Here is a 25,748-nt window from a genome sequence, read left to right on the forward strand (position 1 = left end):
GGTGGGTGGGAGGGGTGGGCATGAGCGGGGGGTGGGCGGGAGGGGCATGAGCGGGGCATGAGTGGGGGGATGGCGGGAGGGGTAGACACACGGGGCATGAGCGGGGGGTGTGCGGGAGGGAGAGACACACGGGGCATGAGCGGGGGGTGGGCGGGAGGGAGAGACACACGGGGCATGAGCGGGCGGTGGGTGGGAGGTAGAGACACATGGGGCATGAGCAGGGGGTAGGCAGGAGGAGTAGACACACGGGGCATGAGTGGGGGGTGGGCGGGAGGGGTGGGCATGAGCAGGCGGTGGGCGGGAGGGGTAGACACACGGGGCATGAGCGGGGGGTGGGTGGGAGGGGTGGGCATGAGCGGGGGGTGGGCGGGAGGGTTAGAAACACGGGGCATGAGCAGGGGGTGGGCGGGAGGGGCATGAGCGGGGCATGAGTGGGGGGATGGCGGGAGGGGTAGACACACGGGGCATGAGCGGGGGGTGTGCGGGAGGGGTAGACACACAGGGCATGAGCGGGAGGGGTAGACGCACGGGGCATGAGCGGGGGTGTGGGCGGGAGGGGTAGACACACAGGGCATGAGCGGGGGGGTGGGCGGGAGGGGTAGACACATGGGGCATGAGCGGGGGGTGGGCGGGAGGGGTAGACACACGAGGCATGAGCGGGGGGTGGGGGTGAACAGGGGAGACACGAGCCATGAGCGGGGGGAAAAGGAGGGAGACAAACACGGAGCATGAGCGGGGGTGGAGGTGAACAGGAGAGACACGGGGCATGAGCGGGGGTAGGGCATGGTGGGGCCCCCACCCCCACTCATGCCCCATGTCTGCAATGTTCCAACAGGGCAGACACGGGGCATGAGCGGGGGGTGGGGGGGAAAGAAGGGAGACACAGGGCATGAGCGTGGAGTGGGGGGGAAAGGAAGACACAGGGCATGAGCGGGGGGTTGGGGGGAAAGAAGGGAGACACGGGGCATGAGCGGGCGGTGGGGGGAACAAGAGGTCAACAAGGGGCATCATAGGAGGGGTGACAAGAGGAAGACACGGGGCATGAGCAGGGGGTGGGAGGGAACAGGAGGAAGACATGGGGCATAAGCGGCGGTGGGGGGGTACAGGAGACAGACACGGGACATGATCAGGGGGTGGGGGGCAACAGGAGAGAGACACAGGGCATGAGCGGGGAGTGGGGAGAACAGGCGACAGACACGGGGCATGAGCGGGGATGGGGGGAACAAGAGACAGACACAGGGCATGAGCGGGGGGTGGGGGGAACAGGAGACAGACACTGGGCATGAGCAGGGGGTGGGGGCAACAGGAGAGAGACACGGGACATGAGCAGGGGGTTGGGGGGGTACAGGAGACAGACACGGGGCATGAGCAGGGGGCAGGTGGGGGGTACAGGAAACAGACACGGGCATAAGCAGGGGGTGGGGGGCAATAGGAGAGAGAAACAGGGCACGGAGCAGGACATTTCGGGGCGGCCGGTTTGGCCCAGGACGATTTGGCGCGGCCAGTTTGGCGCAGAAGCCGGTTCGGCACTGCGCGACAGCCCACGCCGAATTGACCACACATAAATGTCCTGTAAGTTCTTCATGCAGGCACCACAGCCACGCAGAGTACACAGCCTGCGAAGGTGGGGGTTGTGCTGCTCCGAGCAGTCTGCTCCGAGCAGCACAGCCCCCACCCTCGTGAGCCCGGCAGATCAATTCTGCTCTGTGCGCCGCACCCCAGTAGGGGTAGACACACGGGGCATGAGCGGGGGTTGGTCTGGAGGGGTAGACACACGGGGCATGAGTGGGGGGTGGACGGGAGGGGTAGACACACGGGGCATGAGCAAGGGGTGGGAGGGAGGGATAGACACACGGGGCATGAGCGGGGGGTGGGCCGGAGGGGTAGACACACGGGGCATGAGCGTGGGGTGGGAGGGAGAGACACACGGGGCATGAGCGGCGGGTGGGCGGGAGGGAGAGACACACGGGTCATGCGCGGGGGTGGGCGGGAGGGAGAGACACACGGGGCATGAGTGGGGGTGGGCGGGAGGGGAGAGACACACTAGGCATGAGCGGGGGGTGGGCGAGAGGGGAGAGACACACGGGGCATGAGCAGGGGGTGGGAGGGAGAGACACACGGGGCATGAGCGGGGGGCGGGAGTGGAGAGACACAAGGGGCATGAGCGGGGGTGGGCGGGAGGGAGAGACACACGGGCATGAGCGGGGGGTGGGTGGGAGGGAGTGACACACGGGGCATGAGCGGGCGGTGGGTGGGAGGGAGAGACACATTGGGCATGAGCGGGGCGTGGGTGGGAGGGGGAGACACACGGGGCATGAGCGGGGGTGGGCGGGAGGGGTAGACACACGGGGCATGAGCCGGGGGTGGGCGGGAGGGGTAGACACACGGGGCATGAGTGGGGGGTGGTGGGGAGGGGGAGACACACAGGGCATGAGCGGGGGTGGGCGGGAGGGAGAGACACACGGGGCATGAGCGGGGGTTGGGTGGGAGGGAGAGACACACGGTGCATGAGCGGGGGGTGGGCGGGAGGGAGAGACACTCGGTGCATGAGCAGGGCGTGGGTGGGAGGGAGAGACACACGGGGCATGAGTGGGGGGTGGGTGGGAGGGAGAGACACACGGGGCATGAGCGGGGGGTAGGCGGGAGGGGTGGGCATGAGCGGGGGGTGGGCGGGAGGGATGAGTGGGGGGTGGGTGGGAGGGGTGGGCATGAGCAGGGGGTGGGCGGGAGGGGTAGACTAACGGGGCATGAGCGGGGGTGGGCAGGAGGGTTAGAAACACGGGGCATGAGCAGTGGGTAGGCAGGAGGGGTAGACACATGGGGCATAAGTGGGGGGTGGGCGGGAGGGGTAGACACACGGGGCATGAGTGGGGGGTGGGCGGGAGGGGCATGAGCGGGGCATGAGCTATGGGTAGACACACGGGGCATGAGCGGGGGGGTGTGCGGGAGGGGTAGACACACAGGGCATGAGCGGGGGTGTGGGCGGGAGGGGTAGACACACAGGGCATGAGCGGTGGGTGGGCGGGAGTGGTAGACACACAGGGCATGAGCGGGGGGTGGGCAGGAGGGGTAGACACACGGGGCATGAGCGGGGGGTGTAGACACACGGGGCATGAGCGGGGGGTGGGCGGGAGGGAGAGAGACACGGGGCATGAGCGGGGGGTGGGAGGGAGGGAGAGACACACGGGGCATGAGCGGGGGGTAGGCGGGAGGGGTGGGCATGAGCGGGGGGTGGGCAGGAGGGATGAGTGGGGGGTGGGCGGGAGGGGTGGGCATAAGCAGGGGGTGGGCGGGAGGGGTAGGCACACGGGGCATGAGCGGGGGGTGGGTGGTAGGGGTGGGCATGAGCGGGGGGTGGGCGGGAGGGTTAGAAACACGGGGCATGAGCAGGGGGTAGGCAGGAGGGGTAGACACACGGGGCATGAGTGGGTCTTAGACACACGGGGCATGAGCAGGGGGTGGGCGGGAGGGGCATGAGCGGGGCATGAGCTATGAGTAGACACACGGGGCATGAGCGGGGGGGTGGGCGGGAGGGGTAGACACATGGGGCATGAGCGGGGGTGTGGGCGGGAGGGGTAGACATACAGGGCATGAGCGGGGGGGTGGGCGGGAGGGGTAGACACACGGGGCATGAGCGGGAGGTGGGCGGGAGGGGTAGACACACGGGGCATGAGCGGGGGGTGTAGACACACGGGGCATGAGCGGGGGTGGGCGGGAGGGAGAGAGACACATGGGGCATGAGCAGGGGGGGGCCGGGAGGGGAGAGACACATGGGGCATGAGCGGGGGGTGGGTGGGAGGGAGAGACACATGGGGCATAAGGGGGGGTGGGCGGGAGATCGAGACACACGGTGCATGAGCGGGGGTGGGCGGGAGATCGAGACACACGGTGCATGAGCGGGGCGTAGGCGTGAGGGAGAGACACACGGGGCATGAGCGGGGGTGGGTGGGAGGGAGAGACACACGGGGCATGAGCAGGGGGTAGGTGGGAGGGGTGGGCATGAGCGGGGGTAGGCGGGAGGGATGAGCAGGGGGTGGGCGGGAGGGGTGGGCATCAGCAGGGAGTGGGCGGAAGGGGTAGACACACGGGGCATGAGCGGGGGGTGGGCGGGAGGGGTGGGCATGAGCGAGGGGTGGGCGTGAGGGGCATGAGCGGGGCATGAGCTATGGGTAGACACACGGGGCATGAGCGGGGGTGTGGGCGGGAGGGGTAGACACACGGGCATGAGCGGGGGGGTGGGCGGGAGTTTTAGACACACAGGGCATGAGCAGGGGGTGGGCGGGAGGGGTAGACACACGGGGCATGAGCGGGGGGTGGGCCGGAGGGGAGAGACACACGGGGCATGAGCGGGGGGTGGGCGGGAGGGGAGAGACACACAGGGCATGAGCGGGGGGTGGGCAGGAGGGGAGAGACACACAGGGCATAAGTTGGGGGTGAGCGGGAGGGGAGAGACACACAGGGCATGAGCGGGGGGTGGGAGGGAGGGGAGAGACACACGGGGCATGAGATGGGGGGAGGGCAGTGGGGAGAAACACACGGGGCATGAGCGGGGGTGGGCGGGAGGGGAGAGACACACGGGGCATGAGCGGGGGTGGGCGGGAGGGGAGAGACACACAGGGCATTAGCGGGGAGTGGGTGGGAGGGGAGAGACACACGGGGCATGAGCGGGGGTGGGCGGGAGGGGAGAGACACATGGGGCATGAGCAGGGGGTGGGCGGGAGGGGAGAGACACACGGGGCATTAGCGGGGAGTGGGTGGGAGGGGAGAGACACACGGGGCATGAGCGGGGGTGGGCGGGAGGGGAGAGACACATGGGGCATGAGCAGGGGGTGGGCGGGAGGGGAGAGACACACGGGGTATGAGCGGACATGAGTTCGTGTGCAGGCGGCAGATCCCGCTCCTCGGCCCTCCGCTGGCCACCGTGTGCCGATGACGTGAGCGGGGGCTCGAGGAACAGGGGAGACACGGAGCATGAGTGGGGTTGGGGGGACAAGAAGGACACATGGGGCATGAGCGGGTGGTGGGAGGAACAGGAGACAGACACGGGCATGAGCGGGTGTGGGGGACTTACTGTGCAGGCGGTAGATCCCGCTCCTCCTGACCTGACAAAGCCTCTCATGCGGGGAACAAAGATGGCAGGCGTCTCTGAAGCCACGACGCACTGCACACTTTCACCGCATCCAATGAGAGAGAACGTCAGATGTCCGCGGACATCACGCAAGCTGCTTGCCCAATCACCGTCCTGTCCGCGGACCGAACAGGGAAGTGTGTCCGCGAAGCGGACACAGATATCACAGATATCACAATTTTTTTTTTACCTACTTTTTGTTCATTTTCTTAAAAACTACTGGATGGATTTTCACCAAATTTGCAAAAGCACGCTTTCGGGACCAAGCCGCTGCTCCTGGTCCAAATTTGGTGAAAATCCATCCAGCGGTTTGGGCTGTAGACGCGAGCAAAACATTTTTCCCATTCAGTCTATGGGAAAAAAAAAGTTTTGGGACCCCGCCTATAACTTTGCCCCCCCCTGGACGAATCCTCACCAAACTTTGCAAAAAAAAATCATAGTTACCCAAATACTTTTTTTTGTAAAGTTTGGTGAGGATTTGTCCAGGGAGAGCGAAGTTATAAGCCGCCCAAAAAGTGCTCTTCCTATGGAAACACCAACTTCACCGTGGCCATGTGATATATATATATATATATATATATATTATATATATTTATATATTATATATATATATATATATGTATTATTACGACATAATCTAAATGTACGTATTACTTTATAAAACATAATTATGGGCTAGATCTATGACATAACCAACAGACTGTAGCATCACCTGCCAATGTCAAAGTTACCAACATATTCATGAAAAGCAGCCCTGTAACACAGAATTACCCAGCATCACCATACATGTAGTAACCCATAGATATTACATGCCAATGTGCATCTCTCTTTCAGTTTTTGTAGATCAACAGCATTCGTGCATGTTAGGCAGCATTTCATTGTAATTGAGAACTGCATGTGACCATGGCAAGCAGCGCTCACATATAAAAGTAAACGCTGCCTGGCATGCAAGCATGCCAGGCAGCTTCCCACCCAGCTTCCCAGTTAAAGCAGCACAATCCTGGAATGCCCTATCCCTAGCCCTGAGATCTGAACAACCATACCTCAGACCTAACATGCTAAACTGGTTACGAGTAAATTACATTTAATACTCAACTGCTCTGCCGTACTAACCTGTGTACCTGACCATGTATGATAGGCTTTACCTAATGTACCTTCCTGTCAAACTGACCACTGCACCTCATCACGACTTTGGCGGTAACCCTTAAATCCGGCGGTCGCGCTATTACCGCCGGAATTAAGGGTCCGCCAAATCAGGGCTTCGGTGGATTTCGCCCCAGCTCTTGGCTGGGGGGAAATCCACTGAAAATGTGCGCTATTACAGCCGGCGGGAAATCCACCGGCAGTAAGAGTGTGAATTTTTTGAGCCCAATGGGGAATGGGGCATTCCTGAATGGGCTCAATGGGGAATTGGGAATTACATCACCGCCGAACTCGTGATCCGGTGCTATTAGCGCCGGGGAGTTTGGTGGTAGGGCTAATACTGCCGGCGTTACTGCCAAAGTCGTGATCAGGCCCACCTCTGCACACCCCTACAGGACCCTCCTGTAAGCTCCTAATGTATCTACTGTACCTTTTACATGTTGTAACCAAGCTTCAAGTATCCTTGCATCTGCTGCGCCCAGCTACCTAAGGGTTTGGTGCGCATTACCAAATAAACGAACAAACAAACAAACACACCTCCAGGTTGCCTTTTTCACTGCACATTTACCCTTTGCCATTCAAATGAAAGAAGTTTGGCGGCAGGGAGCCATTTACATAACAGTGCTGACGCAATTTCTCTCTGCTGTCAAATTACGATTAGGAGCAAAAAGAGCTCCATAATTTACATAGTTTAATTTTAATAGTATTGTGTGGTCAGATTACAAAAATGTTTGCAAGACAATATTATAACTTGTGTTATTGTGCTGTAAAATGATTTTTTTGCCTTTACCTACTTCTGCGTTCATATATTTTCTTTTAGTTATAATTTGCTAGATCTGGTGACAATAGTTCTATGTGGGGAAACATTTTGCAAACATGTGCATTGGTATATGTAGCATTATTTTTTAAGACAGTAAATTGATGTAATACACGCCATGTATGAATGTATAAGTAATATATGAAATGTGGAAGTCAAATTGCACCAATGTACATATTAAAGGCAACATCTGTAAAATATCATGGCTCGTGTACATTCAGTCTTGCATATAGTCCATTTTTATTTCGGTTAACAGTTTTCTTAAACCTAACATGTAATGTGCAGGATGTGTATTGTGCATTACTTTTTGTTTTAATATGCCTATTGTACATACGTTATTTTTTACATTATTACACATGTTTTTTTATGTTTTGAAGCTGTTCTGGGAAGTAGCAACTATGTAATAATACAACCTGGACTTGAAAAAAATGATCAGCGTGCAATGATATATTTCGGTGCTAAGTGGCGCTGGTGCACGTTTTCTCATTGTGTATATAAAATATATACAATTTCAATGGGCCTCATTACACGGAAGGCGGTAAGGGTTAACGGTCACCGGTAATGGTACCGGTGACCGTCAACCCTTACCGCCTGATTATGAGGTCCCTTTGCGGGTTGGTACTTTAACGCCTGCTTTTTAGCAGGCGTTAAAAACCAACCCGCAAAGGGACCAGGGTGCTAATTACGGTACCGCAATTTGCACCTTCCCCATTCCCATTATGCCCTATGGGGCAAAAATGGGAATGGGGAAGGGCAATGGGGGAAGGGGGAATTACCGTCCCCGCCAACCTTGGAATAGGGCGGTAATTCCCCTTTCCTCCAAGGCGGTGCCGGTATTTTACCGGCATGGACCAAGGTGCTAATAGCACCTTGGTCCACCGCCTACCGTGTAATGAGGCCCAATGTCACTTATTTAACTTGACATACATACTTATTACATGGAAGGAATTTTTTTTAAAGTGTACATGCATGTTCACTGTTAAACATAGTACTGTAGTCGTTTTTAAAAGAATTTGTATTGGAAACTGACATTTGTTTTGTAACCTAATGATATATTCAGAAAATGGGAGCGAGTGAGGGACATAGCCGCGCAATGTTAGACACGAATCAAGCAAAACCCCCAAAGTATCGATACAAGGTCACAAAACAAAGGAAGAACAGACTAGCAGCCAATAAGCAATAAGCCAAGATGGATTACTTTACACCTGAACCAAAGGCAACACACTGGTACAAGATGCAAGATGGGTAGCCACTGGGAGACCAACAAAGGGAGCAAAGAAGAACAAAAACATTGGGTGTCTCAAGATTAAGACATCTGAAAAAAGAAAAATAGAGACAAAGTCCTCCAGCCACAAGAAGGAGATCTCGACAAATAGAATAATGTTGTCGTTATTAATTGTAAGCCTTGATCAGTTAAGTCAGATGTAAGTCCTGAAGAAAGCGGATATCAACCCCATCCCGCTTAAACTGGTTGACCATAAACAGAGGTTTAGGGTGATAACCAGAACCCCCGAGACTTATACACAATAGACAAAGCTTGGTGAAAACATATCACTTCATTTGTGGAAATAGAAATACAGAAGGACATTTTCAGATTTTTAAATTCTATTTTTCTAATTTTATAAGACAAACGCGAAGGAAGGAATAAAAAGCTTACTTGACTTCCTATAGTGTGCAACTGTTTTTAGTATAAAGCAGAGAGAGAGGGCAGGGTCAGTGGTGGTCATTACGAGTTTGGAGGCAGCCATGGCGCTATTAGCGCCATGGCTGCCTCCAAACCCGGGTCCGGGTCCGGTGTCACTGAATGGGGACTTTCCGGAACATTCCGACCTATGCGGACCCAGTAAGTCCCCATTCCCATTTGAGCCCCCATAGGGTTCAATGGGAATGGGGAAGGCGCTAATAACGGGCCCGCAAATTGCGGGCCCGTTATTAGCTCCAAGGTCCCTTAACGGGTCCCGCAAAGAAAGGCTGGTCAGACCAGCCGTTCCTGCTGGGACCCACTAAGGGACCTCGGAATATGGCAGTAGGGGCTTAACGGCACCGCCATCCTTAACGGTTCCGTTAAGCCCCTACCGCCATACTCGTAATGACCCCAGTCTCTTGTCTATCCCCTAACCTAGACAGGTGGTGCCGCAGCGTTGTCTAGGGAAATTGCATCCAACTAGGGGATAGTTAGTCTCTTTTGGACAGGGATACTTAGTAAGCTATAGGCTACTATAGATGTAGAAGTTGCAAATCATTCAAATCAAAAAATTTCTGTCTGTGTGGTGTGAAAAAATACAGGGCTTCAGGCAGAATTTGCATGTCCTTAGACTTTTGTGGTATTTGGTATAAATACATAAACTAATTATGTACTAAACATCTTACTATGAAATACATGTATCTAACCTTTTTTTTAACTATAGAAAAAGCATATTGTTTAAATAAATAACTGAATAACTTGTGCAAAGTAAAATGGTAAATTCTTTAAAACACAAATTATGTTAATGGCACACCTTTACGAAAGTGAAAGACCACAAAAAAAAGTGTACATTACTTTACTTTCCCGAAGCATGTTGTTGTATGTTTTTTAGTTTTTTCAGTCTTGTTGCTGCACTAATCTCTCCCACTGCAATTATTGCACTACCTTCTATTTGGCCTAAAAAGATATTTGCATACTCAATGTTAATTATTGGCAATGTTGGCAATTTCAAATGTTCACCGGCCCAATATGCTTTGCAGCTTTTTTTCGTATCATTTGATTAGTTGTATTATCTCTAGAGGATTCTTGATGTTTCCTTTTGTTTGGAACATTGAAAGCAGCTATCAGCGAAATACAGACACTCCGCAAAAGGATGACAACTAAAGTTAGTGGAGTTCAGTCAAGCAACTGGCTGACTCCATTTTCACATGGGTGCCCACCTGCCTTTCTGGAGTATTCCGAGTGGCTGTACCTGCATGGGTCCTCATGTTCATCACCTTCTGCATTGACAAAACTATTGGCAAACCTTTTGTAAGCGAACATCCTTTGGTACTTTCAAGGTCAGGAAGCAGAGCTTATGGGTCCCGTGTAAAAACAATGAATTTACAACCATTTTATAATTCGGCATATTACTTTTTGAAGCTCAGCTACTGATAGTTTCAAGATGCCCATGGTGGTCTCAAATTGCTCCTTAGCACATCTTAGCCTGAGAAGAAATTCAAAGAGTTCCTAAAATGCAACATTAAAGTGGTAACTTGTTGGTGGTTCAAGACTCCGGCAGTGTTATGATCTAATACCTTCCTGTGAGAAGACGGATGGGGAAGATTGGTGGGAGTTGAATAAAGATCTGCTGGTCATCCCAAATGTTTCACTAAATTGGCACTATCAATGTGGGAAATAGGGGTTGGATTGTGATGTCACAAGGGTGGACTATTGTGGTGTGGTAAGGTTTTGAGATAATGTATGTCTCTCTATAGGGGAATGACATGATCCCGCCAATCCATCTCCTGTGGAGGAATGTCCTAATGTTGCAATGTGTTTTGATGCTAATTAGGTTATGAGATTATAAAAGCTTTTGTTTTTGATACGTATCTTTGAAAGTGTTTTTCAAGTTCTGTTCCACATTCTGTTTCGCTTTCTCAGCTGCGACTGGGCCCAGAATAAATTGCATAACTTCTTGCGCAGCGTACACTCCTTTTTAGACTACTTTTGAAATTTCTACTGGTTCCAAGGCAACCCGCTGAACGCAATGATGGATCTTTAATTGCTGGGGTACTTGCAGAACTTATTTACATCACATGAACAGCAAAGTCTACAAAAGATATGTAAATGTGTTCTACATAGTAAGACAAATGTGTATTTTTCTAGCAAGTTATTGATTTTAGTAATAGTAAAGTTTTGAAATAGTATATAGTTTTTTAAAAACCTAACATTGTTTGTAGTAGTAGTGGCAGTATTAGTTCATCAATTGTATAGTGCCTTTCACCATTGGTATGTTTCCAATGCGCTGTTTGTTGAATGCATGTCTCCATATTGGTATATTGGGCACTATTTAGGCTATGAAGGGTGGCCAAGCCCCTGCTGGACACCCATTTCGAACTGGCATGTACTAGAGGACTAGAGGGGGTAAGAGAAGTGGGATAGAAGGTATGTGTGTGACTACGTATTGAATATGTTGTGGTACCTGCATTATTATGGAAAAGGTATTGTTCAAAGTGTGCTCGACAGGTGCATGATGGCAGGTGTGTGTGGGTTGCGCCTGTGCCATCGGCTAGTTTCCTTTATAAGGAGGGAAGATGTTAGCGCATAACATATATTCTAAACAGCGATCAACGGTTGGCTGAACATCAGAGCCATAATAGTACTAACATGTTTTGAAAGCTGCTTGCAATCGCTTGTCGTGCTGGTCGACGCGGAATATAAACATTTCTAAACGATTTTGATTGGTATGAAATCAAGACCACAGATTATGGATTAACGCTGATTTGAAGTATATTAATACCCTTCCCTCTCTAATTTTAGAGTAAAACTTTGTTAATAATAAGCCATGCCCCCCCGCCTACCCAGGAGTCCTATTTATTCAAGATACAGCTTCGGCAGTGTAGGCGGAGGGACGTGGAGTTTTTTCTGTTTGATCTCCGTTTACGGAGACAGGTATAAATTAAGTATTTTTAATTGTGGATGTTTTGAATGACCTTGTTTATGGTTTTTTGCAGCATTTAAACTCGGTAGATTAAGGGAAAGGTGCATTACCTATTCGCCGCTGTCTGGCATTGTTGTACACGGGGGACATTGTTCTTCCATGACTGTGAGATGCCCCGCTTCCCTGATAGTCCTTAAACTGTATTGTATTAGGTGCGGTCACAAGTGCACAGGTTTGTCGATTTTAGGGTTGAAAACATATAGAACCTTGCTATAGTAAATCAATTTAAAGATGGCACTCAAACTAAGGTCACATAAAGGTACAAGGAATAAAGGAACTAAAGGTTCCACTCCCCATAAATTGAGGAAAGCCTCAGGGGAAATATTAAATAAAGGGGATGCAAATACAATGGGGTTAGAGCAATCAAAAATTTCGGATTATCTAGTAATAAAGAATACGGGAAAAGGATGCCCAGTAGAAGGAATGGCCCCTCAATCAGAGACAAGTATTATGGTGGACAATAACTCATTGCCCAACTCGTGCAAGGATTTTAGATGACATTCCTTAGGCCTTCCTAAAGGGGCTGCCCAACAAATAATTGACAACTTACAATTAACGAATATGCAGCATGATTTCCAGCTACATGCTATGGGGTTGGTCAATGTAGAAACTACTTAATTGACCAGTAAAAGCACAGAGGATATAGAGGAAATGAATAGTACCATAGGGACAAACTTGTCTATGACTCCTGATCTAGAAAAATTGGCACAAGAGAATACCCTGTTTGATGAAGATGTGAATGAGTCTTGGTGCGTTTCGCAATCAGAAATAGACAGTACTTTAAGTATGGAAGGTAAAATGGATGCATTGACCACGACAGTTGATATTTTATTAGGTGTTTTCACATAAAAAATGATGAATGAGCAACTTGCATTAAAAGATTTGGTGGCAATTACGTATGAAAATGTGAAAGGAATTAACCTGTTTATGGAGGGAATTAAGAAGAAAGAGTCATTAGATGCTAATGGTAGCATGCAGGAAGGTATGGGAGATGAGTTAAGCGAATTGTGTATACTGATTAATAATGAATAGGTTGTGACTATTGATGAGGGGGTTGAATGGAAGAACACACATGTTAGTGTAACTGAATTAGAAAGTAGCAGAATCTTAGAAGTTGTTGGGGATGATGAAATTAAACATTCCCAGGGACAGAAAAGACGTACCAACCGGAAAAGGAATTACAAAAAGGGCAATAAAAGAAGAATTGGTAAAAGTGGAAAGAAGAATTCAGTTAAAAAGAAAAGTATTGCTTTGGTTGAAACATTGGTTAATGATATAGAATGTATAGAGGTAGCCAATAGGTATGAGCTCCACCCTGGAGGTAAAACGAGAAAACAGAAAGAGGGGGGTTTGAAAGATTGGCTTATGGGAAAGTGTGAGGTAAGAAGTAATAGGGAAAGTATGGATATGGAATCCATTAGTACTGGGGCACCTGTTTGTGGTGAACCAGAGGAAGCCCTGGGCAGAGTTAACATCAAGAGTAATGAAGTTGAAAGACATTGAGGCAGAAATTAGATTCCTAGATGTAGGAATTAACATGGACAGGGTGGACCTCAACCCTAGAGAAAAGGAGATATACAGGGGAGAAATGGAGAGGTTGATGATAAGCAGGAATCACTATACCAAAGTAAATGAAAGCTCTGAATTGAAGGGGTAACGAAATAAAAGCTTGATGAGTATTGGCAAAAGTATAAAAATAATAGAGAAGTCTCCTAAAGATAACAGCCCTTTCTTAAATCGAGGTTGATTAATTAATTGTTTAAATTCAGTACCTCAGTTACAATGTATTCAAACCTCTGATATAGAGAGGGTCATATTGCCTGAGGTTGGAAATTGGGAGAATTGGTCTATAATTCAATTCGGAACAGGAGTTATTGTCGAATTAATTAAAGACCATATAAATGAGTTATAGACCAAGGATTTTGAAATAATTGTATGCAATAATATTGGGAGTAATAACAAGGAAAATGAACACTATATTAGACAAAATAGGAGGATGGTTACTCACCTGGTGGGTAAAATAAAGATGGCTAAATGGATTCCGGATAACAATTATCCATTAGAAGGCTGAAATAAGGAAGAACCCTCTAATATTACCATCATATCTTGGAATAGCAGGGGATTCCGGTCATTATTGCAAAAAGAAAGCATTGCTGTCTTAAAAAGCTGTGATATCTTTGCTTTACAGGAAACTTGGGTTCAAGGTTCTATACTAATTGATGAATATAATATAGTGACAAAACCAGCAATCATGGGCATAAGAGGAAGACCTAAAGGGGGATTATGTGTGTGAGTTAAGAATACTTTAAAAGTAAGGCAATATGATAAGTTTGTCGAATCAGATTCTGTCCTGTATGTAATCATAGGAGATACTGTTATTAGGGAAGAATTCCTGTTGGCAAATGTTTAATCTCGGCCGTAGGGTGCCAACTTAATGGAAGTAGTAGATATTAAAGTGGATACTTTGGAGGGTTGGCATATCGAAGCCGTAAAAGCCAACATTATGATAGTGGGGGATTTTAACTCCTTCTGCGATGAGGCCAAGGTAACAATGGAAAAGTGGGAGGAATTGTGCGGGGACTATGAGGTACCATTTTCAGATGATGTGAGAGATTTTGGTTCCCAAAAAAAATCATCACGTGCAAATTACAAATGGAAATACCTGGTTCAATATGTTACATAGTTGGGGTCTACAATACCTAGAACCAGGTATTGAGGGAGTTTTTTTACCCGGCATGGACCAATGGTAGTGTTTCCTACCAGTTGGATTATATGTTTGTGAATAAGGGGTTGAGTAAATTGATGAAAGGTTTAGAACATATGTCAACTATCCATAGTGGCCATCAAATATTAAAATGTACACTTGATGGCTCCAGGACAAGGAGAAGGCAATATCTGTGTCTGAATATTCAAAGTAATGTAAGAGGTAATAGGATATATTGGACTGAATTTAATCTGTTCAGGTTTGATAAACTGTTTAATATCCTACCCATTAGTGGGCAAGATCTAGCAATAAACGGACAGAAGGTTATCAGAAATCTCCTAGGTATGATACAGATGACGGAGAGTAGAATTACCATTAATAAAAGAACGGGTGAAAAACATTCTAATCCCTATGATTGTCAGATAGCAATAAAAAAGAAAGTGGTAAAAAGGGAATTTAGAAATTTGAAAAAAGAATTGAATATGAATGAGAGGGAGCGTTCCCAAAAGATCTCTAGGATTTGCATGAAATTTAAGAACTGGCTCAAGGCATAGAAATATACCCACCACAGTATAAATTGGAAAATCATATTTAAGTTATGTAGGACCCATGATGCAAAAATGTTCTGGTATCTGTATCGACAGTTTATGGCCGAAGGGGAGAACACGGACGTAAATATAATACCCATAGAGGATTGGATAGAGTTTATATATTCTCTCTCTTATAAGGAAGCTAAGGTCACACTGCTTATTGAGATGGAATGGACAGCAGGAGAAAGGATATTTCCATTTCGGTTAATTGATGTGCTAAAGGTTATCAAAAACATACAGGGGTCGATTCATGGAAATAATGTGCGCCGAAAATTCCTGCGCAGAGGTGCCAAAACGTGCGAATCGCAGGAAAAGTGCGAAAATCGCAGTGCAAGTGCGAAAATCGCAGGGAAACCAGTGCACAGCGATTCATGGAAGTCCGTGTGCGAGAAAAACATTGGATGTGCGCTAAAAATGTGCGCCACGCACGCCGGCGCACAGGTCATCCAACAGCGTGCACCACGGCCACTGCGAAATCGCACATAGCGCGGCGCACATCACAAAAGTAGGCGGAACACGGGGCGTAACACTCAGAATGGGGAACAACGCGTGAAAATATGGGCGTCACGGGGGAAGTACAGGAGGCAAGTGCGCGGAACGCCCACACGCTCGCCTACAACCCGTATTCATGGAATCGAATAGGGCAAACCAGCGCACGGTCAAAGACGCGCACAGGGCCAAACAAGTACGCCACAAGAAAGCAGGCGGTAGCGCCCCTGCGACTTAAAAAAACGTGCGCCAAAATGTGCGCTAACAAAAAGCACCCATATACAGCCATGATGAATGGGCCATACAGTGGCCCTCTAGGACAAATGAGGTGCAAAGGGGCACCGACAAACACGGACACCCGCTGTGTGAAAAATAGCGTGTGCGCGTGTTCCTGGGTGCGCGGGAAGTTCCACACGCGATTGGCCTGGGTACGTGTACTTCGGGGTGCGCGGGAAGTTCCACACGCGATTAGCATGGGTAGGTGGGGGTGCGCGGGAAGTCCCACACGCGATTGGCCTGGGTAATTGTACTTCGGGGTGCGCGGGAAGTTCCACACGCGATTGGCCTGGATAGGTGGGGGTGCGCGGGAAGTTCCACACGCGATTGGCCTGGGTACGTGTACTTCGGGGTGCGCGGGAAGTTCCACACGCGATTGGCCTGGGTACGTGTATTCCGAGGTGCGCGGGAAGATTCACACGCGATTTCTGCAGGGAACGTGTATTTCGGTGGTGCCGGGGAATGCTACACGTGATTTGGCCATGTGGGTCCTCCCAGGTGTTCCCTCTACACCCTCCACGGCCCCTGCAGGCAGCCCACACCACAGGGTACTACCCTGCACCCCTGCTCATGTCCCACAGGCAACCCATCCACCATGGCCATGCCCACCAGCCAACCCACATGTCACCTTGCACTACTGATCACCAACACATGTCTCCCATCACCCCCACCCCCCAGCAGTGCAGGGGCAGCCTCCACCAGGCCCCCACTCATGTCCAACTCATGTCTCCCTGCACCCCCACCCCCCAGCAGTTCAGGGGCAGCCTCCACCAGGCTCCCACACATGTCCCCCTGCACCCCCAGCCGCCAGGGGCAGCCTCCACCAGGCCCCCACTCATGTCCCCTATCACCCCCAACCCCCAGCAGTGCAGGGGCAGCCTCCTCCAGGCTCCCACACATGTCCCCCTGCACCCCCACCCCCCAGCAGTGCAGGGGCAGCCTCCACCAGGCCCCCACCCATGTCTACCAAAACTCCCACCCCCCAGCCACCAGGGGCAGCCTCCACCAGGCCCCACTCATGTCCCCTATCACCCCCACCCCCCAGCCACCAGGGGCAGCCTCCAACAGGCTCCCCACATGTCCCGCTGCACCCCCACCCCCCAGCCACCAGGGGCAGCCTACACCAGGCCCCCACTCATGTCCCCTATCACCCCCACCCCCCAGGAGTGCAGGGGCAGCCTCCACCAGGCCCCCACTCATGTCTACCACCACCCCCACCCCCCAACAGTGCAGGGGCAGCCTCCACCAGCCCCCCACTCATGTCTACCACCACCCCCACCCCCCAGCAGTGCAGGGGCAGCCTCCACCAGGCCCCCACTCATGTCTACCACCCCCCCACCCCCCAGCAGTGCAGGGGCAGCCTCCACCAGGCCCCCACCCATGTCTACCACCACCCCCACCCCCCAGCCACCAGGGGCAGCCTCCACCAGGCCCCCACTCATGTCTACCACCACCCCCACCCCCCAACAGTGCAGGGGCAGCCTCCACCAGCCCCCCACTCATGTCTACCACCACCCCCACCCCCCAGCAGTGCAGGGGCAGCCTCCACCAGGCCCCCACTCATGTCTACCACCCCCCCACCCCCCAGCAGTGCAGGGGCAGCCTCCACCAGGCCCCCACCCATGTCTACCACCACCCCCACCCCCCAGCCACCAGGGGCAGCCTCCACCAGGCTCCCACACATGTCCCCCTGCACCCCCACCCCCCAGCAGTGCAGGGGCAGCCTCCACCAGGCCCCCACCCATGTCTACCACCACCCCACCCCCCAGCCACCAGGGGCAGCCTCCACCAGGCCCCCACTCATGTCTACCACCACCCCCACCCCCCAGCAGTGCAGGGGCAGCCTCCACCAGGCCCCCACTCATGTCTACCACCGCCCCCACCCCCCAGCAGTGCAGGGGCAGCCTCCAGCAGGCCCCCACCCATGTCTACCACCACCCCCACCCCCCAGCCACCAGGGGCAGCCTCCACCAGGCTCCCACACATGTCTCCCTGCACCCCCACCCCCAGCAGTGCAGGGGCAGCCTCCACCAGGCCCCCACCCATGTCTACCACCACCCCCACCCCCCAGCCACCAGGGGCAGCCTCCACCAGGCTCCCACACATGTCTCCCTGCACCCCCACCCCCCAGCCACCAGGGGAAGCCTCCACCAGGCCCCCACTCATGTCTACCACCACCCCCACCCCCCAGCAGTGCAGGGGCAGCCTCCACCAGGTCCCCACCCATGTCTACCACCACCCCCACCCCCCAGCCACCAGGGGCAGCCTCCACCAGGCTCCCACACATGTCCCCCTGCACCCCCACCCCCCAGCCACCAGGGGCAGCCTCCACCAGGCCCCCACTCATGTCCCCTATCACCCCCACCCCCCAGCAGTGCAGGGGCAGCCTCCACCAGGCCCCCACTCATGTCTACCACCACCCCCACCCCCCAGCAGTGCAGGGGCAGCCTCCACAAGGCCCCCACTCATGTCTACCACCACCCCCACCCCCCAGCCACCAGGGGCAGCCTCCACCAGGCTCCCACACATGTCTCCCTGCACCCCCACCCCCAGCAGTGCAGGGGCAGCCTCCACCAGGCCCCCACCCATGTCTACCACCACCCCCACCCCCCAGCCACCAGGGGCAGCCTCCACCAGGCTCCCACACATGTCTCCCTGCACCCCCACCCCCCAGCCACCAGGGGCAGCCTCCACCAGGCCCCCACTCATGTCTACCACCACCCCCACCCCCCAGCAGTGCAGGGGCAGCCTCCACCAGGCCCCCACCCATGTCTACCACCACCCCCACCCCCCAGCCACCAGGGGCAGCATCCACCAGGCTCCCACACATGTCCCCATGCACCCCCACCCCCCAGCCACCAGGGGCAGCCTCCACCAGGCCCCCACTCATGTCCCCTATCACCCCCACCCCCCAGCAGTGCAGGGGCAGCCTCCACAAGGCCCCCACTCATGTCTACCACCACCCCCACCCCCCAGCCACCAGGGGCAGCCTCCACCAGGCTCCCACACATGTCTCCCTGCACCCCCACCCCCAGCAGTGCAGGGGCAGCCTCCACCAGGCCCCCACCCATGTCTACCACCACCCCCACCCCCCAGCCACCAAGGGCAGCCTCCACCAGGCTCCCACACATGTCTCCCTGCACCCCCACCCCCCAGCCACCAGGGGCAGCCTCCATCAGGCCCCCACTCATGTCTACCACCACCCCCACCCCCCAGCAGTGCAGGGGCAGCCTCCACCAGGCCCCCACCCATGTCTACCACCACCCCCACCCCCCAGCCACCAGGGGCAGCCTCCACCAGGCTCCCACACATGTCCCCGTGCACCCCCACCCCCCAGCCACCAGGGGCAGCCTCCACCAGGCCCCCACTCATGTCTACCACCACCCCCACCCCCCAGCAGTGCAGGGGCAGCCTCCACCAGCCCCCCACTCATGTCTACCACCACCCCCACCCCCCAGCAGTGCAGGGGCAGCCTCCACCAGGCCCCCACTCATGTCTACCACCCCCCCACCCCCCAGCAGTGCAGGGGCAGCCTCCACCAGGCCCCCACCCATGTCTACCACCACCCCCACCCCCCAGCCACCAGGGGCAGCCTCCACCAGGCCCCCACTCATGTCTACCACCACCCCCACCCCCCAACAGTGCAGGGGCAGCCTCCACCAGCCCCCCACTCATGTCTACCACCACCCCCACCCCCCAGCAGTGCAGGGGCAGCCTCCACCAGGCCCCCACTCATGTCTACCACCCCCCCACCCCCCAGCAGTGCAGGGGCAGCCTCCACCAGGCCCCCACCCATGTCTACCACCACCCCCACCCCCCAGCCACCAGGGGCAGCCTCCACCAGGCTCCCACACATGTCCCCCTGCACCCCCACCCCCCAGCAGTGCAGGGGCAGCCTCCACCAGGCCCCCACCCATGTCTACCACCACCCCACCCCCCAGCCACCAGGGGCAGCCTCCACCAGGCCCCCACTCATGTCTACCACCACCCCCACCCCCCAGCAGTGCAGGGGCAGCCTCCACCAGGCCCCCACTCATGTCTACCACCGCCCCCACCCCCCAGCAGTGCAGGGGCAGCCTCCAGCAGGCCCCCACCCATGTCTACCACCACCCCCACCCCCCAGCCACCAGGGGCAGCCTCCACCAGGCTCCCACACATGTCTCCCTGCACCCCCACCCCCAGCAGTGCAGGGGCAGCCTCCACCAGGCCCCCACCCATGTCTACCACCACCCCCACCCCCCAGCCACCAGGGGCAGCCTCCACCAGGCTCCCACACATGTCTCCCTGCACCCCCACCCCCCAGCCACCAGGGGAAGCCTCCACCAGGCCCCCACTCATGTCTACCACCACCCCCACCCCCCAGCAGTGCAGGGGCAGCCTCCACCAGGTCCCCACCCATGTCTACCACCACCCCCACCCCCCAGCCACCAGGGGCAGCCTCCACCAGGCTCCCACACATGTCCCCCTGCACCCCCACCCCCCAGCCACCAGGGGCAGCCTCCACCAGGCCCCCACTCATGTCCCCTATCACCCCCACCCCCCAGCAGTGCAGGGGCAGCCTCCACCAGGCCCCCACTCATGTCTACCACCACCCCCACCCCCCAGCAGTGCAGGGGCAGCCTCCACAAGGCCCCCACTCATGTCTACCACCACCCCCACCCCCCAGCCACCAGGGGCAGCCTCCACCAGGCTCCCACACATGTCTCCCTGCACCCCCACCCCCAGCAGTGCAGGGGCAGCCTCCACCAGGCCCCCACCCATGTCTACCACCACCCCCACCCCCCAGCCACCAGGGGCAGCCTCCACCAGGCTCCCACACATGTCTCCCTGCACCCCCACCCCCCAGCCACCAGGGGCAGCCTCCACCAGGCCCCCACTCATGTCTACCACCACCCCCACCCCCCAGCAGTGCAGGGGCAGCCTCCACCAGGCCCCCACCCATGTCTACCACCACCCCCACCCCCCAGCCACCAGGGGCAGCATCCACCAGGCTCCCACACATGTCCCCATGCACCCCCACCCCCCAGCCACCAGGGGCAGCCTCCACCAGGCCCCCACTCATGTCCCCTATCACCCCCACCCCCCAGCAGTGCAGGGGCAGCCTCCACAAGGCCCCCACTCATGTCTACCACCACCCCCACCCCCCAGCCACCAGGGGCAGCCTCCACCAGGCTCCCACACATGTCTCCCTGCACCCCCACCCCCAGCAGTGCAGGGGCAGCCTCCACCAGGCCCCCACCCATGTCTACCACCACCCCCACCCCCCAGCCACCAAGGGCAGCCTCCACCAGGCTCCCACACATGTCTCCCTGCACCCCCACCCCCCAGCCACCAGGGGCAGCCTCCATCAGGCCCCCACTCATGTCTACCACCACCCCCACCCCCCAGCAGTGCAGGGGCAGCCTCCACCAGGCCCCCACCCATGTCTACCACCACCCCCACCCCCCAGCCACCAGGGGCAGCCTCCACCAGGCTCCCACACATGTCCCCGTGCACCCCCACCCCCCAGCCACCAGGGGCAGCCTCCACCAGGCCCCCACTCATGTCTACCACCACCCCCACCCCCCAGCAGTGCAGGGGCAGCCTCCACCAGGCCCCCACTCATGTCTACCACCACCCCCACCCCCCAGCAGTGCAGGGGCAGCCTCCACCAGGCCCCCACTCATGTCTACCACCACCCCCACCCCCCAGCAGTGCAGGGGCAGCCTCCACCAGGCCCCCACCCATGTCTACCACCACCCCCACCCCCCAGCCACCAGGGGCAGCCTCCACCAGGCTCCCACACATGTCCCCCTGCACCCCCACCCCCCAGCAGTGCAGGGGCAGCCTCCACCAGGCCTCCACCCATGTCTACCACCACCCCCACCCCCAGCCACCAGGGGCAGCCTCCACCAGGCTCCCACACATGTCCCCCTGCACCCCCACCCCCCAGCCACCACGGGCAGCTTCCACCAGGCCCCCACTCATGTCTACCACTACCCCCACCCCCAGCAGTGCAGGGGCAGCCTCTACCAGGCCCCACCCATGTCTACCACCACCCCCACCCCCCAGCCACCAGGGGCAATCTCCACCAGGCTCCCACACATGTCCCCTGCACCCCCACCCCCAGCCACCAGGGGCAGCCTCCACCATGCCCCCAATCATGTCCCCTATCACCCCGACCCCCCAGCAGTGCTGGGGCAGCCTCCACCAGGCCGCCACCCATGTCTACCACCACCCCCACCACCCAGCAGTGCAGGGGCAGCCTCCACCAGGCTCCCACACATGTCCCCCTGCACCCCCACCCCCCAGCCACCAGGGGCAGCCTCCACCAGGCCCCCACTCATGTCCCCTATCACCCCCACCCCCCAGCAGTGCAGGGGCAGCCTCCACCAGGCCCCCACTCATGTCTACCACCACCCCCACCCCCCAGCAGTGCAGGGGCAGCCTCCACCAGGCCACCACCCATGTCTACCACCACCCCCACCCCCCAGCCACCAGGGGCAGCCTCCACCAGGCCCCCACTCATGTCCCCTATCACCCCCACCCCCCAGCCACCAGGGGCAGCCTCCACCAGGCTCCCACACATGTCCCCCTGCACCCCCACCCCCCAGCCACCAGGGGCAGCCTACACCAGGCCCCACTCATGTCCCATATCACCCCCACCCCCCAGCCACCAGGGGCAGCCTCCACCAGGCCCCCACTCATGTCCCCTATCACCCCCACCCCCCAGCAGTGCAGGGGCAGCCTCCACCAGGCCCCCACCCATGTCTACCACCACCCCCACCCCCCAGCCACCAGGGGCAGCCTCCACCAGGCCCCCACTCATGTCCCCTATCACCCCCACCCCCCAGCCACCAGGGGAAGCCTCCACCAGGCTCCCACACATGTCCCCCTGCACCCCCAGCCCCCAGCCACCAGGGGCAGCCTACACAAGGCCCCCACTCATGTCCCCTATCACCCCCACCACCCAGCCACCAGGGGCAGCCTCCACCAGGCCCCCACTCATGTCCCCTATCACCCCACCCCCCAGCAGTGCAGGGGCAGCCTCCACCAGGCCCCCACCCATGTCTACCACCACCCCCACCCCCCAGCAGTGCAGGGGCAGCCTCCACCAGGCCCCCACTCATGTCTACCATCACCCCCACCCCCCAGCAGTGCAGGGGCAGCCTCCACCAGGCCCCCACACATGTCCCCCTGCACCGCCACCCCCCAGCAGTGCAGGGGCAGCCTCCACCAGGCCCCCACCCATGTCTGCCACCACCCCCACCCCCCAGCCACCAGGGGCAGCCTCCACCAGGCCCCCACTCATGTCCCCTATCACCCCCACCCCCAGCCACCAGGGGCAGCCTCCACCAGGCCCCCACTCATGTCTACCACCACCCCCAACCCCCAGCAGTACAGGGGCAGCCTCCACCAGGCCCCCACCCATGTCTAACACCACCCCCACCCCCCAGCCACAAGGGGCAGTAACCACCAGGCTCGCACACATGTCCCCCTGCACCCCCACCCCCCAGCCACCAGGGGCAGCCTCCACCAGGCCCCCACTCATGTCCCCTATCACCCCCACCCCCAGCAGTGCAGGGGCAGCCTCCACCAGGCCCCCACTCATGTCTACCATCACCCCCACCCCCCAGCAGTGCACGGGCAGCCTCCACCAGGCCCCCACTCATGTCTACCACCACCCCCACCCCCCAGCAGTGCAGGGGCAGCCTCCACCAGGCCCCCACTCATGTCTACCACCACCCCCACCCCCCAGCAGTGCAGGGGCAGCCTCCACCAGGCCCCCACCCATGTCTACCACCACCCCCACCCCCCAGCCACCAGGGGCAGCCTCCACCAGGCTCCCACACATGTCTCCCTGCACCCCCACCCCCCAGCCACCAGGGGCAGCCTCCACCAGGCCCCCACTCATGTCTACCACCACCCCCACCCCCCAGCAGTGCAGGGGCAGCCTCCACCAGGCTCCCACACATGTCTCCCTGCACCCCCATCCCCCAGCCACCAGGGGCAGCCTCCACCAGGCTCCCACACATGTCCCCCTGCAGCCCCACCCCCCAGCCACCAGGGGCAGCCTCCACCAGGCCCCCACTCATGTCCCCTATCACCCCCACCCCCCAGCAGTGCAGGGGCAGCCTCCACCAGGCCCCCACTCATGTCTACCACCACCCCCACCCCCCAGCAGTGCAGGGACAGCCTCCACCAGGCCCCCACTCATGTCTACCACCACCCCCACCCCCCAGCCACCAGGGGCAGCCTCCACCAGGCTCCCACACATGTCCCCCTGCACCCCCACCCCCCAGCAGTGCAGGGGCAGCCTCCACCAGGCCTCCACCCATGTCTACCACCACCCCCACCCCCAGCCACCAGGGGCAGCCTCCACCAGGCTCCCACACATGTCCCCCTGCACCCCCACCCCCCAGCCACCACGGGCAGCCTCCACCAGGCCCTCACTCATGTCTACCACCACCCCCACCCCCAGCAGTGCAGGGGCAGCCTCCACCAGGCCCCCACCCATGTCTACCACCACCCCCACCCCCCAGCCACCAGGGGCAGCCTCCACCAGGCCCCCACTCATGTCCCCTATCACCCCCACCCCCCAGCCACCAGGGGCAGCCTCCACCAGGCTCCCACACATGTCCCCCTGCACCCCCACCCCCCAGCCACCAGGGGCAGCCTACACCAGGCCCCCACTCATGTCACCTATCACCCCCACCTCCCAGCCACCAGGGGCAGCCTCCACCAGGCCCCCACTCATGTCCCCTATCACCCCCACCCCCCAGCAGTGCAGGGGCAGCCTCCACCAGGCCCCCACCCATGTCTACCACCACCCCCACCCCCCAGCCACCAGGGGCAGCCTCCACCAGGCCCCCACTCATGTCCCCTATCACCCCCACCCCCCAGCCACCAGGGGCAGCCTCCACCAGGCTCCCCACATGTCCCCCTGCACCCCCAGCCACCAGGGGCAGCCTACACCAGGCCCCCACTCATGTCCCCTATTACTCCCACCCCCCAGCCACCAGGGGCAGCCTCCACCAGGCCCCCACTCATGTCCCCTATCACCCCCACCCCCCAGCAGTGCAGGGGCAGCCTCCACCAGGCCCCCACTCATGTCTACCACCACCCCCACCCCCCAGCAGTGCAGGGGCAGCCTCCACCAGGCCCCCACTCATGTCTACCAACACCCCACCCCCCAGCAGTGCAGGGGCAGCCTCCACCAGGCCCCCACACATGTCCCCCTGTACCCCCACCCCCCAGCAGTGCAGGGGCAGCCTCCACCAGGCCCCCACCCATGTCTACCACCACCCCCACCCCCCAGCCACCAGGGGCAGCCTCCGCCAGGCCCAGACTCATGTCCCCTATCACCCCCACCCCCCAGCCACCAGGGGCAGCCTCCACCAGGCTCCCACACATGTCCCCCTGTACCCCCACCCCCCAGCCACCAGGGGCAGCCTACACCAGGCCCCCACTCATGTCCCCTATCACCCCCACCCCCCAGCAGTGCAGGGGCAGCCTCCACCAGGCTCCCACTCATGTCTCCCATCACCCCCACCCCCCAGCAGTGCAGGGGCAGCCTCCACCAGGCCCCCACTCATGTCCCCTATCACCCCCACCCCCCAGCCACCAGGGGCAGCCTCCGCCAGGCTCCCACACATGTCCCCCTGCACCCCCACCCCCCAGCCGTGCGATTGGCCTGGGTACGTGTACTTCGGGGTGCGCGGGAAGTTCCACACGCGATTGGCCTTGGTACGTGTACTTCGGGGTGCGCGTGAACTTCCACACGCGATTGGCCTGGGTACGTGTACTTCTGGGTGCGCGGGAACTTCCGCACGCGAATGGCCTGGGTATGTGTACTTCGGGGTGCGTGTGAACTTCCACACGCGATTGGCCTGGGTACGTGTACTTCGGGGTGCGCGCGAAGTCCCACCCGCGTTTGGCCTGGGTACGTGTACTA

The sequence above is a fragment of the Ambystoma mexicanum genome, chromosome 8 (assembly GCF_040938575.1).
Source record: "Ambystoma mexicanum isolate Mex_15411 chromosome 8, UKY_AmexF1_1, whole genome shotgun sequence".
In the NCBI taxonomy this organism is placed as follows: domain Eukaryota; kingdom Metazoa; phylum Chordata; class Amphibia; order Caudata; family Ambystomatidae; genus Ambystoma; species Ambystoma mexicanum.